The following is a 15,111-nucleotide window of genomic DNA, read 5'->3' as shown; positions in this document are numbered from 1 at the left end:
AACTGGGTCACAGTAACAATGTTTAACTGGGTCACAGTAACAATGTTTAACTGGGTCACAGTAACAATGTTTAACTGGGTCACAGTAACAATGTTTAACTGGGTCACAGTAACAATGTTTAACTGGGTCACAGTAACAATGTTTAACTGGGTCACAGAAACAATGTTTAACTGGGTCACAGTAACAATGTTTAACTGGGTCACAGTAACAATGTTTAACTGGGTCACAGTAACAATGTTTAACTGGGTCACAGTAACAATGTTTAACTGGGTCACAGTAACAATGTTTAACTGGGTCACAGTAACAATGTTTAACTGGGTCACAGTAACAATGTTTAACTGGGTCACAGTAACAATGTTTAACTGGGTCACAGTAACAATGTTTAACTGGGTCACAGTAACAATGTTTAACTGGGTCACAGTAACAATGTTTAACTGGGTCACAGTAACAATGTTTAACTGGGTCACAGAAACAATGTTTAACTGGGTCACAGTAACAATGTTTAACTGGGTCACAGTAACAATGTTTAACTGGGTCACAGTAACAATGTTTAACTGGGTCACAGTAACAATGTTTAACTGGGTCACAGTAACAATGTTTAACTGGGTCACAGTAACAATGTTTAACTGGGTCACAGTAACAATGCTTAACTGGGTCACAGTAACAATGTTTAACTGGGTCACAGTAACAATGCTTAACTGGGTCACAGTAACAATGTTTAACTGGGTCACAGTAACAATGTTTAACTGGGTCACAGTAACAATGTTTAACTGGGTCACAGTAACAATGTTTAACTGGGTCACAGTAACAATGTTTAACTGGGTCACAGTAACAATGTTTAACTGGGTCACAGTAACAATGTTTAACTGGGTCACAGTAACAATGTTTAACTGGGTCACAGTAACAATGTTTAACTGGGTCACAGTAACAATGTTTAACTGGGTCACAGTAACAATGTTTAACTGGGTCACAGTAACAATGTTTAACTGGGTCACAGAAACAATGTTTAACTGGGTCACAGAAACAATGTTTAACTGGGTCACAGAAACAATGTTTAACTGGGTCACAGTAACAATGTTTAACTGGGTCACAGTAACAATGTTTAACTGGGTCACAGTAACAATGTTTAACTGGGTCACAGTAACAATGTTTAACTGGGTCACAGTAACAATGTTTAACTGGGTCACAGTAACAATGTTTAACTGGGTCACAGTAACAATGTTTAACTGGGTCACAGTAACAATGTTTAACTGGGTCACAGTAACAATGTTTAACTGGGTCACAGTAACAATGTTTAACTGGGTCACAGAAACAATGTTTAACTGGGTCACAGTAACAATGTTTAACTGGGTCACAGAAACAATGTTTAACTGGGTCACAGTAACAATGTTTAACTGGGTCACAGTAACAATGTTTAACTGGGTCACAGTAACAATGTTTAACTGGGTCACAGTAACAATGTTTAACTGGGTCACAGTAACAATGTTTAACTGGGTCACAGTAACAATGTTTAACTGGGTCACAGTAACAATGTTTAACTGGGTCACAGTAACAATGTTTAACTGGGTCACAGTAACAATGTTTAACTGGGTCACAGTAACAATGTTTAACTGGGTCACAGTAACAATGTTTAACTGAGTCACAGAAACAATGTTTAACTGGGTGACAGTAACAATGTTTAACTGGGTCACAGTAACAATGTTTAATTGGGTCACAATGTTTAATTGGGTCACAAACAATGTTTAACTGGGTCACAGAAACAATGTTTAACTGGGTCACAGAAACAATGTTTAACTGGGTCACAGTAACAATGTTTAACTGGGTCACAGTAACAATGTTTAATTGGGTCACAATGTTTAATTGGGTCACAAACAATGTTTAACTGGGTCACAGTAACAATGTTTAATTGGGTCACAAACAATGTTTAACTGGGTCACAGAAACAATGTTTAACTGGGTCACAAACAATGTTTAACTGGGTCACAGAAACAATGTTTAACTGGGTCACAGAAACAATGTTTAACTGGGTCACAGAAATACTGTGACCCAGTTACTCCAATATGCAAAACTTGAGGAAATTGAAAACTTTGTCGGAGTATAAAACAATAGAGTGAAAAAGTAATGTGAAGGACCTGGGAGTGATAATGTTAGATGATCTCGCCTTCAAAGACCACATTATTATTATTATAATCAAAAAGAAGCGCTAAGCCACAAGGGCTATACAGCGCTGCAGGGTAGGGAAGGAAGCAAGGGAATTAGATGGCAGAAGGGAGGGGGGATGATCAGCAGGTTACAGAAAACAGCGGGGCAGGGGATAGTACGGGGGTAGAGGGTAGCAAGAGATACAAGTAGAAAGGGCCGAAAGTATCAGAATTTGTGAAGTAAGTCAGTCGTTGTCAAAAAGTCAATGAGAGAGTCCGGATGAAAGGTGGGTCCATCAGCGAGAAGGGAAGGTAAAGAGAGAGCAGCGGGGCGAAGACGACGACAGAGGTAAATTCTGCGTGCTCGTTGATAAAGTGGGCAGTCCAACAGAATGTGGCTGACTGATAATGGAGCTTGGCAATTCTCACAGAGAGGAGCAAGACGCCTCTCCATGAGATATCCATGAGTAAGACGAGTATGGCCAATGCGAAGACGGGAGAGAGTAGTCTCCCAACCTCGACACTGGTGATAAGAAGACGGCCAGTAACCTATACTCGGTTTAATAGACTGAAGTTTGTTGCCGAGCATAGTAGACCAACGTTGTTGCCAACGGGTGTGAAGGTGGGAAGATATTACAGCAAAATAGTCCGTACATGGAATACCTCTATAAGAAACTGGTAGGTCATGTACTGCTGACCGGGCAGCAGTGTCTGCCTGTTCATTGCCCTGTACGTCAACATGACCAGGGACCCAACAAAAAACAATATCTTTATGCTTAGTAAAGATGCGGCGTAGCCAAAGTTGGATACGGAGGACTAAGGGGTGAGGTGTATCAAATTTTTGTATAGCCTGTAAAGCACTAAGGGAGTCTGAGACAACCACAAATGATGACACAGGCATAGATGCAATACGGATAAGTGCTGTAAGGATGGCATATAATTCAGCAGTAAAAATACTAGCTGAAGATAGTAAATGCCCTTGTACGACGCTGTCCGGAAACACTGCTGCGAATCCTACGCCGTCAGAAGACTTAGAGCCAACTGTGTACACAGCAATGGCATGAGAATGAGAGTGAAAGTGGTCAAGAAAAAGAGAGCGGGAAGCGACCGTAGACAGTTGGGCTTTCGAGCAAGGGAGGGAGAAAGAACAGACTCGAACAGCTGGAACTTCCCAGGGGGGTAGGGAAAAGTGAGATGCTACATGTACATAGAAAGGTGGTAGTTGAAGAGAAGACAAGAGCGAATGAAGGCGAAGAGAGAAGGGACGGAGTAAGCAGGGGCGGCGAACAAATAAAGAATGTCTACTAATATCAGTGACCATTCTATAAATGGAAGGATTGCGGAGATCATGAGAGCGTACATAGTAGCGCAGGCAATGGGCATCACGGCGATCGGATAAGGATGGAACGTTCGCTTCTGCATAGAGGCTTTCGACAGGGGAAGAGCGAAAAGCACCAAGGCATAAACGTAATCCTTGGTGATGAATGGGGTTAAGGCTAGAGAGAGTAGCAGGAGATGCCGCTGAATAGATCTGGTCACCATAATCAAGTTTCGATAAAATAAGGGTGGAATGTAGGTGAAGGAGGGTTCGACGATCAGCTCCCCACGAAAGATGAGCAAGGGTTTTAAGAAGGTTCAGCCGGCTGTGACAAGTTGCCTTCAGAGAGGTAATGTGAGGTTTCCAGGATAACCTACGATCAAAGAGGAGGCCCAGAAACTTGACTGTATCACGTTCAGGGATACGTGAGCCATAGAGGTACAAAGGATGATCAGAGATGACAGAGCGTCTAGTGAAAGTGATTTGGTGGGTTTTAGTGCTGGAAAATTTAAACCCATGTGTGGTGGCCCAATTGGAAACACGGTCGACTGCATGCTGGAGAGAAACTGTAAGGAGGTGACAGTCAGCGCCTGCACAGGCAATAGCGAAGTCATCAACATAGAGTGATGACCAAATATTTGATGGAAGACTAGAGGCCAAATCATTAATAGCAAGGAGAAAAAGTGTTGTGCTCAGAACACATCCCTGGGGGACACCTTCAGCTTGGACAAAGTCCGGGGAGAGCACATTATTAACCCGAACACGGAAATGCCTGTCAGTTAAAAAGTTCTTAAGGAAGGATGGTAGATTGCCTCGAAGGCCTAAGGAGTGGACTTGGGCTAAAATATTATACCTCCAAGTTGTGTCATATGCCTTCTCAAGGTCAAAAAATATGGCAATAACTGAGTGGTTATTCGCAAAGGCATTACGAACATACGTATCCAAGCGCAGTAAGGGGTCTATGGTAGAACGTCCCTTACGAAAGCCATATTGACGAGTGGAGAGACTGTTGTGTGTCTCTAAATACCACACTAAACGTCTATTTACTAGACGTTCCATTACTTTGCAAACTGCACTGGTAAGAGCAATGGGACGATAGTGGGAGGTTTCATGTCCCGTAGTGCCTGGTTTGCGGAAAGGGAGAACAATGGCGGATTTCCACAGCTGTGGAAGAACTCCTTGTGACCAAATAAGATTGTAAAGGCGTAATAGGACTGCAAGGGCTGACTGATGTAAATGTTGTAGCATACGAATATGAATGTCGTCGGGCCCAGCTGCCGATGATCGACAAGCTGAGAGTGTTGCCTCCAGTTCTTGAAGTGTAAAAGGCACATTATACTGTTCTTCTCTGAGAGAAGAAAAGTCCAAGGGTGCTAACTCTCTGGCAGACTTTGAGGAAAGAAATGAGGGGCATAGATGGAGTCCCTGAGAAATACGGACCAGATGATTGCCAATTTCATTGGCAACATCTAGTGGGTTTGCTATATCAACACCGGCAACTCGCAGAACAGGAGCCGGGTCAGGAGAATATTTACCACTCAGTTTTCGTACTTTTTTCCAGACTGCACTCATAGAGGAAGCAGAGGTGATGGTGGAGACATAATCTCGCCAGCAAGTGCGTTTAGCGTCACGGATGACACGGCGAGCGATCGCACGCTTCTGTTTAAAATCAAGGAGTCGCTCTGTGGTTCTATTGTACCGGTACCTGCCCCATGCAGCGCGTTTCAAACGTACTGCACGAGCACAAGCAGGAGACCACCAAGGCACGCATTTCTGAGAATGCCTGCCCGAAGTTTGGGGTATAGAATGAGAAGCTGCGGTGAAAACGGAGGACGAGAAGAGGTGTAAAAGCTCATCGATGGAGGACGAAGAAGGAACCTCTTTAAAAACAGTCAGGTGTGAGTAAAGGTTCCAATTTGCCCGATTAAATTGCCAGCGTGGGGTGCGAAGAGGTGGCGAATATGAAGGGGAAGAAAGAATGATTGGGAAATGATCACTGTCATGTAAGTCCGGGAGAACAGACCAAGTAAAGTCTAATGCGGCGGAGGAAGAGCAAACTGAGAGATCGATGCAAGAGAGAGTATGAGTCCGAGGATCAAAATGGGTGTGAGTACCTGTATTTAAAACATGGAGGGGGTGGGTGGCAAGAAAAGCCTCTAACTGAATTCCACGGGAATCACAGTGAGACCCTCCCCAGAGGAAATGGTGGGCATTAAAATCACCAAGTAACAGAATCGGTGGCGGTAATGACGAAACAAGGAAGGCAAAATCCGGAATAGATAATGCCCGAGAAGGAGAGAGATATAAAGAACAGAGCGTATACCACCTATGTAAGTGGATACGGGCTGCTGTGTAATGCAGCGAAGTATGAATAAATAGTTGATGGTACGGAATATCAGTGCGGAGAAGAAGGGCACTTTCATTAAAGGTCCCATCAGGAAAAGGATCTGAAGAATACAACAAATTATAGCCTGAGATGTGAGAAATAACAGCAGAGTGTAATTTTGGTTCCTGTAAGCAAACACCAACAGGGGCAAACTGGGAGAGTAACATCTGAAGCTCACCCCGATTACCCCTGAGGCCGCGTATATTCCACTGTAAAAAGGCCATGATTGGCAATGATAAAGATACTTGAAATCCGCAGGTAAGGGTTCCTACGGACTAGAAGGGTTAGAAAAGTCCACATGCGGAGGCAGTGGAAAATGTTCAAGCAGCGAAGGAACGGTGCGCTGTGAAGAAAGGAGTTGCGCAGATGGAGCAGAGGAGAGAGAAAGAGCGGAAGGTGGATCAGTGTCCATTGATGGTTTGGTCTCTGCAATATATTCAGAGATTGCTTCAAGTGTTTCGGAATTCAGAGATGTCGTATGGGAGACAATATTGGGAATGGTAGGGGGAGGATGAGTAAAGATTGGAACTGTATTGGACTGTACCAAGGTAGGGGGGGGCGAAAGGGTGGAGGGAACTGGAGAAGCGTGGCAGGGGACAGAAGAGACAGGAACCTGGGAGGTGGCAGAAGAGGAAGAAACTTGGGAGGGAACAGGGGAGGAAGGTACATTACGAGGAGGAGGGTGAACCTCTGCACTTGTAACCGAGCCAGTGAGAGGGGAAGAACTAGGGACAGAGACAGGGAGGGTAAAATGAGGAGGTGGAAGATGGGTAGGAGGTGTTACCGGACCTTTTTTTGACTTTTGAGAAGTAGAGGGACGATTGGGAAGAGGTGTCGTACGAGGTCTCGTCGATACTGAGGCTTGTAAGAGAGAACTCGAAGAAGCGAGATTAGACTGAGGCGTTGAAGTAGGGACGTCTGAGCCGAGGACAGCAAAAGGATTAGATACAGGAGTGATTATGGGAGAGGTAACCACAGAGGTGGGTGTAGAAGATGGGATACCAGAAGTGGGGGGACGTTTTGAAACACGGGAATAAGAAACACGTGGGAGTCTCCCTTGGAGGCGGAGATGAGAAACTGCCATGGCATAAGGGAGACCTTCTGTCTCTTTGAGGTAACGGATTTCCCGCTCGTTTAAATAGACCTGACAACGGCGAGAGTACGAAGGGTGAGCCTCATGACAGTTAAGGCAAGAGGGAGATCGATTGCAAGACGTATTAGAATGGTCATCGGCACCACAGACTGGGCATTCGGCGATAGATCTGCAATATTTCGCTGGATGGCCAAATCGCCAGCAATTTCTACACTGTTGTGGTGTAGGGATCACCTTTCGAACTTGTAACCGATGTCCTGCTATATAAACGGAGGATGGGAGTTCTCGGCTGTCAAAAGTTAAACGAGCCACATTGCTAGGGTATCGTCTCCGCCCACGGGCAGGAAGAACGTAAGTGTCTACCTTGAGGATTGGGAGATCTTGGAGTTCCAGCTGTTCGAGAATGTCGGTGCCACATGTCTGGAAATTTTGTTGAACTATGGTATGGGGCAGAATAACGGTACCACTACAAGAATTGAGGGAATGATGTTTTTCAAGGGTGACAGGAACAGTATCTATATGGGAAAGACGAGAGAGCTCACGAGCCTGGGTAGCATTCTGTACGGTAATGATGCGCGTACCGCTCTTAAGAGCATGAAAAGAAATATCTTTACCAACATGGCGTAGGAGTGCCTTGCCAATACTATGGTCAGAAAGATAGGCAGTAGAGGAAGTTGGTCGTAAAGTGAAGAATTTAGTCCACTGTTCAGTCTGAAACTGAGCGTGGAAAGGTAGTGAAGGACGTGTCAATCGTTTCTGAGAAGAACGAGAAGGTGAAGGTGGAGAAGTATCATCAGCAGGTAATTGTCGTTGACGTTTAGGCGTGGGACCAGAGTTGGTCCGACGTGGAACGGGTCGGCGATTTGAAAATTGCCGCACCGTAGAGGGAGAGGCCGGAAGCATAGTCAGAGGAGAGCGAAGGTCTGATAAATCGAAGGAGTCAGTCGAGGCCTCAGTACCTGAAGCGGGTGAGGAAACAGCACCGGCAATAGGTACAGAGGCATGAGGAATGTCTGAAGAGTGGTCCAAAGACGAGGCGGGGTCAGAACGGGGTGCGGTATCAAGAAGGGGCCCGGGGGTACTAGGTTCATGGACTAGGGCTGCCATGGTTAGGTTACTTCTTTCTTTTTGTTTTTAAGAAAAAAAAAAGAAAGAAGAAAAGAAAATAAAAACAAAAAAAAGAAAAAAAAAGGGGGGACCGGGGAGGGATAGTTCCTAGGAGGAATGAAAGGGCCAGAAATCTCCCTCCGCGCCCAAGAGGACTCGACACCGCTAGTAGCGCAGATGCAGCATGGAACCCGTGCCATACCCTACCCTTCATGCCAGTAAACCAGCAATCTGGGATAGCAACCTCACATCTGCCGAGCTACCTCGGTGGACAAAAGAGAGGGCGGCCGGATATCCGCCACAAAGCATACCTCCTTCAGCCACCACCCCCGGAATCCGAAAGGTGGCTTCCAGAGATACACCCGTCGCCCAAAAGACACCCAAAGCTACTCCGGGATACCGGAGAGGGATCGGGACATCCCTAGGCAATCCAGATTCCACGGCAAACTACGCCACCGCCAAGAAACCTCAACGGAATGGGATGGACCCCGGTGTCCTTTCCCCTACCTAGGAACTAGCGCGCCTGTGGGAGAAATCACGAAGGCTAAAAAGAGGAAGGGCAAAAGGGAGGGGTGAGGAGGAGGAGGAGGAATGGAAAAAGGGGAGGATGGGGAGGATGGGATAGGGGAGGGGAGAATGGGGGGTAATTAGGTTCGGTCTGAGGAAGAAGACCGACAGGGCTAATTCCTCAGACCAAGAGCCTCTTCACCACGCCAAGGAGCCCCCCTTGAAGAGGTTCAAAGACCACAGCAATGTATCTAACACATCTGCTGGAAGATTGATGAGATGGATAATGAGAACCTTCAAAACCAGGGACGCCAAGCCTGTGATGATTTTATTCAAATCGCTTGTTCTCTCTTGGCTAGAATAATGTACACTAACTGCCCCCTTCAAGGAAGGTGAAATTGCTGACCTGGAGAATGTATAGAGAGCCTTCACCACACACGTAAGTACGATAAAGCACCTAAATTACTGGGAACGGTTGAAGTCCCTTGACTTGTACTCCCTGGAACGCAGGCGAGAAAGATACATGATAATATACATTTGGAAAATCCTAGAGGGACTAGTACCAAACTTGCACACGAAAATCACTCCCTATGAAAGCAAAAGACTCGGCAGACGATGCAACATCCCTCCAGTGAAAAGCAGGGGTGTCACTAGCACGGTAAAAGACCATACAATTAGTGTCTGGGGCCCAAGACTGTTCAACTGTCTCCCAGCATATATAAGGGGAATTACCAATAGACCCCTGGCTGTCTTCAAGAAGGCGCTGGATAGGCACCTAAATTCAGTACCTGACCAACCGGGCTGTGGCTCGTACGTCGGGTTACGTGCCACCAACACAACAGCCTGGTTGATCAGGCCCTGATCCACCATGAAGCCTGGTCACAGACCGGGCCGCAGGGGCGTTGACCCCCGAAACCCCCCTCCAGGTAAGTATAATAATACCAATAATTATAATAAAAATTATAATATAATAATAATAATAATAATAATAATAATAATAATAATAATAATAATGTGTTAAACACCTGACTAATAGCGCCTTTAGCTCTCAACTGAAGGACCCGGGTTCAATCCTGGGCGATTGGGGACGTATGGCTACGTCACCTTACACCTGCTGTCCCTGCTCACCTAGCAGTAAGTAGGTACCTTGGTATTAGTCACCTTGCACCTGCTGTCCCTGTTCACCTAGCAGTAAATAGGTAACTGAGTGTTAGTTACCTTACACCTGCTGTCTCTGTTCACCTAGCAGTAAGTAGGTACCTGGGTGTTAGTTATCCTACACCTGCTCTCCCCGTTTACCTAGCAGAAAGTAGGTAACTAAGTGTTAGTCACCTTACACCTGCTTTCCTTGTTCACATAACAGTAAGTAGGTAATTGAGTGTTAGCCACCTTACACTTGCTGTCCCTATCCACCAAGAAGAAAATAAGTACCTGGGTGTTAGTCTCGTTACACCTGCTGCCCTTCTACACCTGGCAGTAAGTATGTACCTGGGTGTTAGTCTCGTTACACCTGCTGCCCTTCTACACCTGGCAGTAAGTAGGTACCTGGGTGTTACCCACCTTACACCTGCTGGCCCTGTTCACCTAACAGTAAATAGGTAACTGAGTGTTAGTTACCTTACACCTGCTGTCCCTGTCCACCAAGCAGAAAATAGGTACCTGGGTGTTAGTCTTGTTACACCTGCTGTCGCTGTCTAACTAGCAGAAAGTAGGTAACTAAGTGTTAGTCACTTTACACCTACTCTGTCTGTTCACCTAGCAGTAAATAGGTACCTGGGTGTTAGTCATCCTACACCTGCTCTCCCCGTTTACCTAGCAGAAAATGGGTTTAGTTACCTTACACGTGCTGTCGCTGTCCACCTAGCACAAAGTAGATATCGGGGTGTTAGTCGACTGTTGCGGGTGGCATCCTGGGGGTGATAGTGTGTGTGTGTGTGTGTGTATATATATATATATATATATATATATATATATATATATATATATATATATATATATATATATATAATGTATAAATTGACCTTCCCTAAGACCTTGTGTTTTGTGACCTTGGTAATTCAGTGTTTTTTATTGGGAGGTGACCTTGACGGTGTGGAGTTGAGAGAGATATGTTGTTGAAGCATGCTAGTTATTGTCTGACCTCTCCGTGTGTGCTTGATACCGGTAATGACGGGGGATTTGTGGTGAGCTGGGGGGGGAGACAGAAAGTGACCGAGATAATATCTTACCACGTATCAGTTAGGTCATGTTAGCTGACGTGATATCTAACATGTTAACTGACGTTATATTATCCATCATGTTAACTGACGTGAGGTAATATGTCGTGTTTACTACAGCTCTGGGGAAATAGACACACACACACACACACACACACACACACACACACACACACACACACACACACACACACACACACACACACACACATACACACACGAGGAAAGGTTGATACTGAAAGAGAGTACAAAAACGAAAGGAGGAATGAGAGGAAATGACAAAGTTGAGCAGAACCCAGACACAGGTGGAAGGGCAAACACACCCTCCAGAAACACCCGCAGAAGGACTCCAACCATGACAACCCCAAGGCAACTGAGCAGTCTAAACCGACACACTGATCCTTCTGCCCCCACCCCCCACACCACAAACCCCAGACAATAACAGACGCAATCTTCCCACCAGGATATCAGATCCTGAGGAAAGATAGAAGGAGCAGAGGGGAGGAGGGATTGCACTGCTCATGAAAGACCGATGGAGATTTGAGGAAATGGAAGGTATGGATGAGATTGGAGGAAGGGACTACATAGTAGGTGCACTTCAGTCTGGGGAACATAAGGTAATCATTGCAGTGATGTATAATCCACCACAGAACTGCAGGAGGCCAAGAGAGGAATATGAAGAGAGCAACAGAGAGATGGTGGACACACTGGCCGAGGTGGCAAGAAGAGCTCACTCGAGCAGAGCAAAGTTGCTGGTTATGAGCGATTTCAACCACAGGGAGATCGACTAGGAAAACCTGGAGCCATACGGGGGTCCCGAAACATGGAGAGCCAAGATGATGGATGTGGTACTGGAAAACCTTATGCATCAACATGTTAAGGACACTACCAGAGAGAGAGGGAAGGATGAACCAGCAAGACTGGACCTTGTGTTCACTCTGAGCAGTTCAGACATTGAGGACATCACATATGAGAGGCCCCTTGGAGCTAGTGATCACATGGTTCTGTGTTTTGAATACATAGTAGAGTTACAAGTGGAGAGGGTAACAGGAGTCGGATGGGAAAAGCCAAACTACAAAAAGGGGGACTACACAGGTATGAGGAACTTCCTGCAGGAGGTTCAGTGGGACAGAGAATTGGCAGGAAAGTCAGTAAATGAAATGATGGAATACGTAACAACAAAATGCAGGGAGGCAGAGGAAAGGTTTGTTCCCAAGGGTAATAGAAATAATGGGAAGACCAAAGCGAGTCCTTGGTTTACCCGAATGTGTAGGAAGGCAGAAACTAAGTGCAACAGAGAATGGAAAAGATACAGGAGGCAAAGGACCCAGGAAAATAGAGAGACTAGTCGAAGAGTCGGAAACGAGTATGCACAGATAAGGAGGGAGGCCCAGCGACAGTACGAAAACGACATAGCATCGAAAGCCAAGTCTGACCCAAAACTGCTGTATAGCCACATTAAGAGGAAGACAACAGAGACCAGGTGATCAGGCTGAGGAAAGAAGGTGGGGAACTCACCAGAAGCGATCAAGAGGTATGTGAGGAGCTCAACAAGAGATTTAAGGAAGTATTTACAGTGGGGACAGGAAGGCCTCTGGGTGGACAGAACAGAGGGGGACGCCAACAAGGAATATACCAACAAGTGTTAGATGACATACACACAACTGAAGATGTGAAGAAGCTGTTAAGGGACCTTGATACCTCAAAGGCAATGGGACCAGACAACGTCTCCCCGTGGGTCATGGAGAGGGAACAGAAATGCTGTGTGTGCCACTAACCACAATCTTCAATACATCCCTTGAAATTGGGCAACTGCCTGAGGTATGGAAGACGGCAAATGTAGTTCCCATATTTAAAAAAGGAGACAGAAAAGAGGCACTAAATTATAGACCTGTGTCTCTGACATGCAAAGTCATGGAGAAGATTATCAGGAGGAGAGTTGTGGAGTAACTGGAAAGGAACAAAAGTGTAAACGCCAACCAGCATGGATTTATGGAAGGCAAATCCTGTGTCACAAACCTAGTGGAGTTTTATGATAACGTAACAGAAGTAAGACACGAGAGGGACGGGTTTATTGCATTTTCCTGGACTGCAAGAAGGCCTTTGACACAGTTCCTCACAGGAGTTTGGTGCAGAAGCTAGAGGATCAGGCACGTATAACAGAAAGGGCACTGCAATTGATCAGAGAATACACGACAGGGAGGCAACAACGAGCCATGATACGTGATGAGGTATCACAGTGGGCACCTGTGACGAGCGGGGTCCCAAAGGGGTCGGTACTAGGACCAGTGCTATTTCTGGTATTTGTGAATGACATGATGGAAGGGTTAGACTCAGAAGTGTCCCTGTTCGCAGATGATATGAAGTTAATGAGGAGAATTAAATCAGATGAGGATCAGGTAGGACTTTAAAGAGACCTGGACAGGCTGGACACCTGGCCCAGCAACTGGCTTCTCGAATTTAACCCCGCCAAATGCAAAGTCATAAAGATCGAGGAAGGGCAAAGAAGACCGCAGACGGAGCTCGCTCAAGCAGAAAGTTTTGGGATGAGTATAACACCGAGCAGCAAACGGGCGCCTGGCAAAACTGAGAATAGCGTTCCGATACCTTAGTAAGGAATCGTTCAAGATTCTGTACACCGTGTACGTCAGGCCCATATTGGAGTATGCAGCACCTGTTTGGAACCCACACTTGATCAAGCACGTCAAGAAATTAGAGAAAGTGCAAAGGTTTGCAACAAGGCAAGTTCTAGAACTAAGGGGAATGACCCATGAAGAAAGGTTAATGGAAATCGGTCTGACAACACTGGAGGACAGGTGGGTCAGGGGAGACATGATAACGACATGCAAAATACTGCGTGGAATAGACGAGGTGGACAAAGACGGGATGTTCCAGAGATGGGACACAGACACAAGAGGTCACAATTGGAAGTTAAGAACATAAGAACATAAGAAAGGAGGAACACTGCAGCAGGCCTGTTGGCCCATACTAGGCAGGTCCTTTACAATTCATCCCACTAACAAACATTTGACCAACCCAATTTTCAATGCCACCCAAGAAACAAGCTCCGATGTGCAAGTCCCTCTCAAATCCAACCCCTCCCACTCATAAGAACATAAGAACATACGAAAGGAGGAACACTGCAGCAGGCCTGTTGGCCCATACTAGGCAGGTCCTTTACAATTCATCCCACTAACAAACATTTGACCAACCCAATTTTCAATGCCACTCAAGAAACAAGCTCCGATGTGCAAGTCCCACTCAAATCCAACCCCTCCCACTCATGTACTTATCCAACCTAAATTTGAAACTACCCAAAGTCCTAGCCTCAATAACCCAACTAGGTAGACTGTCCCACTCATCAGCTACCCTATTTCCAAACCAATACTTTCCTATGTCCTTTCTAAATCTAAACTTATCTAATTTAAATCCATTACTGCGGGTTCTCTCTTGGATAGATATCCTCAAAACCTTGTTAATATCCCCTTTATCAATACCTATCTTCCACTTATACACTTCGATCAGGTCTCCCCTCATTCTTCGTCTAACAAGTGAATGTAACTTAAGAGTCTTCAATCTTTCTTCATAAGGAAGATTTCTAATGCTATGTATTAATTTAGTCATCCTACGCTGAATGTTTTCTAACGAATATATGTCCATTCTGTAATATGGAGACCAGAATTGAGCTGCATAATCTAGGTGAGGCCTTACTAATGATGTATAAAGCTGCAGTATGACCTCTGGACTTCTGTTGCTTACACTTCTTGATATAAATCCCAGTAATCTATTTGCCTTATTACGTACGCTTAGGCATTGCTGTCTTGGTTTAAGGTTGCTGCTTGCCATAACCCCCAAGTCCTTTTCGCAATCTGTATGGCTAAGTTCTACATTATTTAACTTATAAGTGCTAGGGTTATGGACACTCCCGAGCTTCAGAACCTTGCATTTATCTACATTGAACTTCATCTGCCACTTTTCTGACCAAGAGTAGAGTTTGTCTAAATCCTCCTGAAGTTCCCTAACATCTACGTTTGAATCAATTACCCTACCTATATTCGTGTCATCGGCGAATTTGCTCATATCACTAGTAATTCCTTCATCAAGATCATTGATATATATTATAAACAACAACGGGCCCAAGACTGATCCCTGTGGAACGCCACTTGTTACTGATCCCCACTCGGATTTAACCCCATTTATGGACACACTCTGCTTCCTGTCTGTGAGCCATGATTCGATCCACGAGAGCACTCTTCCCCCAATGCCATGAGCTGCTACTTTCTTCAACAGTCTTTGGTGCAGAACTCTATCAAATGCCTTACTAAAATCTAAGTAAATAATATC

General features: G+C 45.3%; 1 protein-coding gene across 5 annotated transcripts in view; it reads left to right on the top strand.

The window, feature by feature from the left end:
- Positions 1–15,111, top strand: part of LOC128706524 (serine/threonine-protein kinase NIM1) — a 171,377-nt gene that overhangs the window by 43,424 nt on the left and 112,842 nt on the right. The window lies entirely within an intron of this gene.

Source organism: Cherax quadricarinatus, chromosome 62, assembly GCF_038502225.1.
Source record: "Cherax quadricarinatus isolate ZL_2023a chromosome 62, ASM3850222v1, whole genome shotgun sequence".
Taxonomy (NCBI): Eukaryota; Metazoa; Arthropoda; class Malacostraca; order Decapoda; family Parastacidae; genus Cherax; species Cherax quadricarinatus.
Note: the sequence above shows the minus strand (reverse complement) of the source record. Positions and strands in the feature narration are given on the sequence as shown.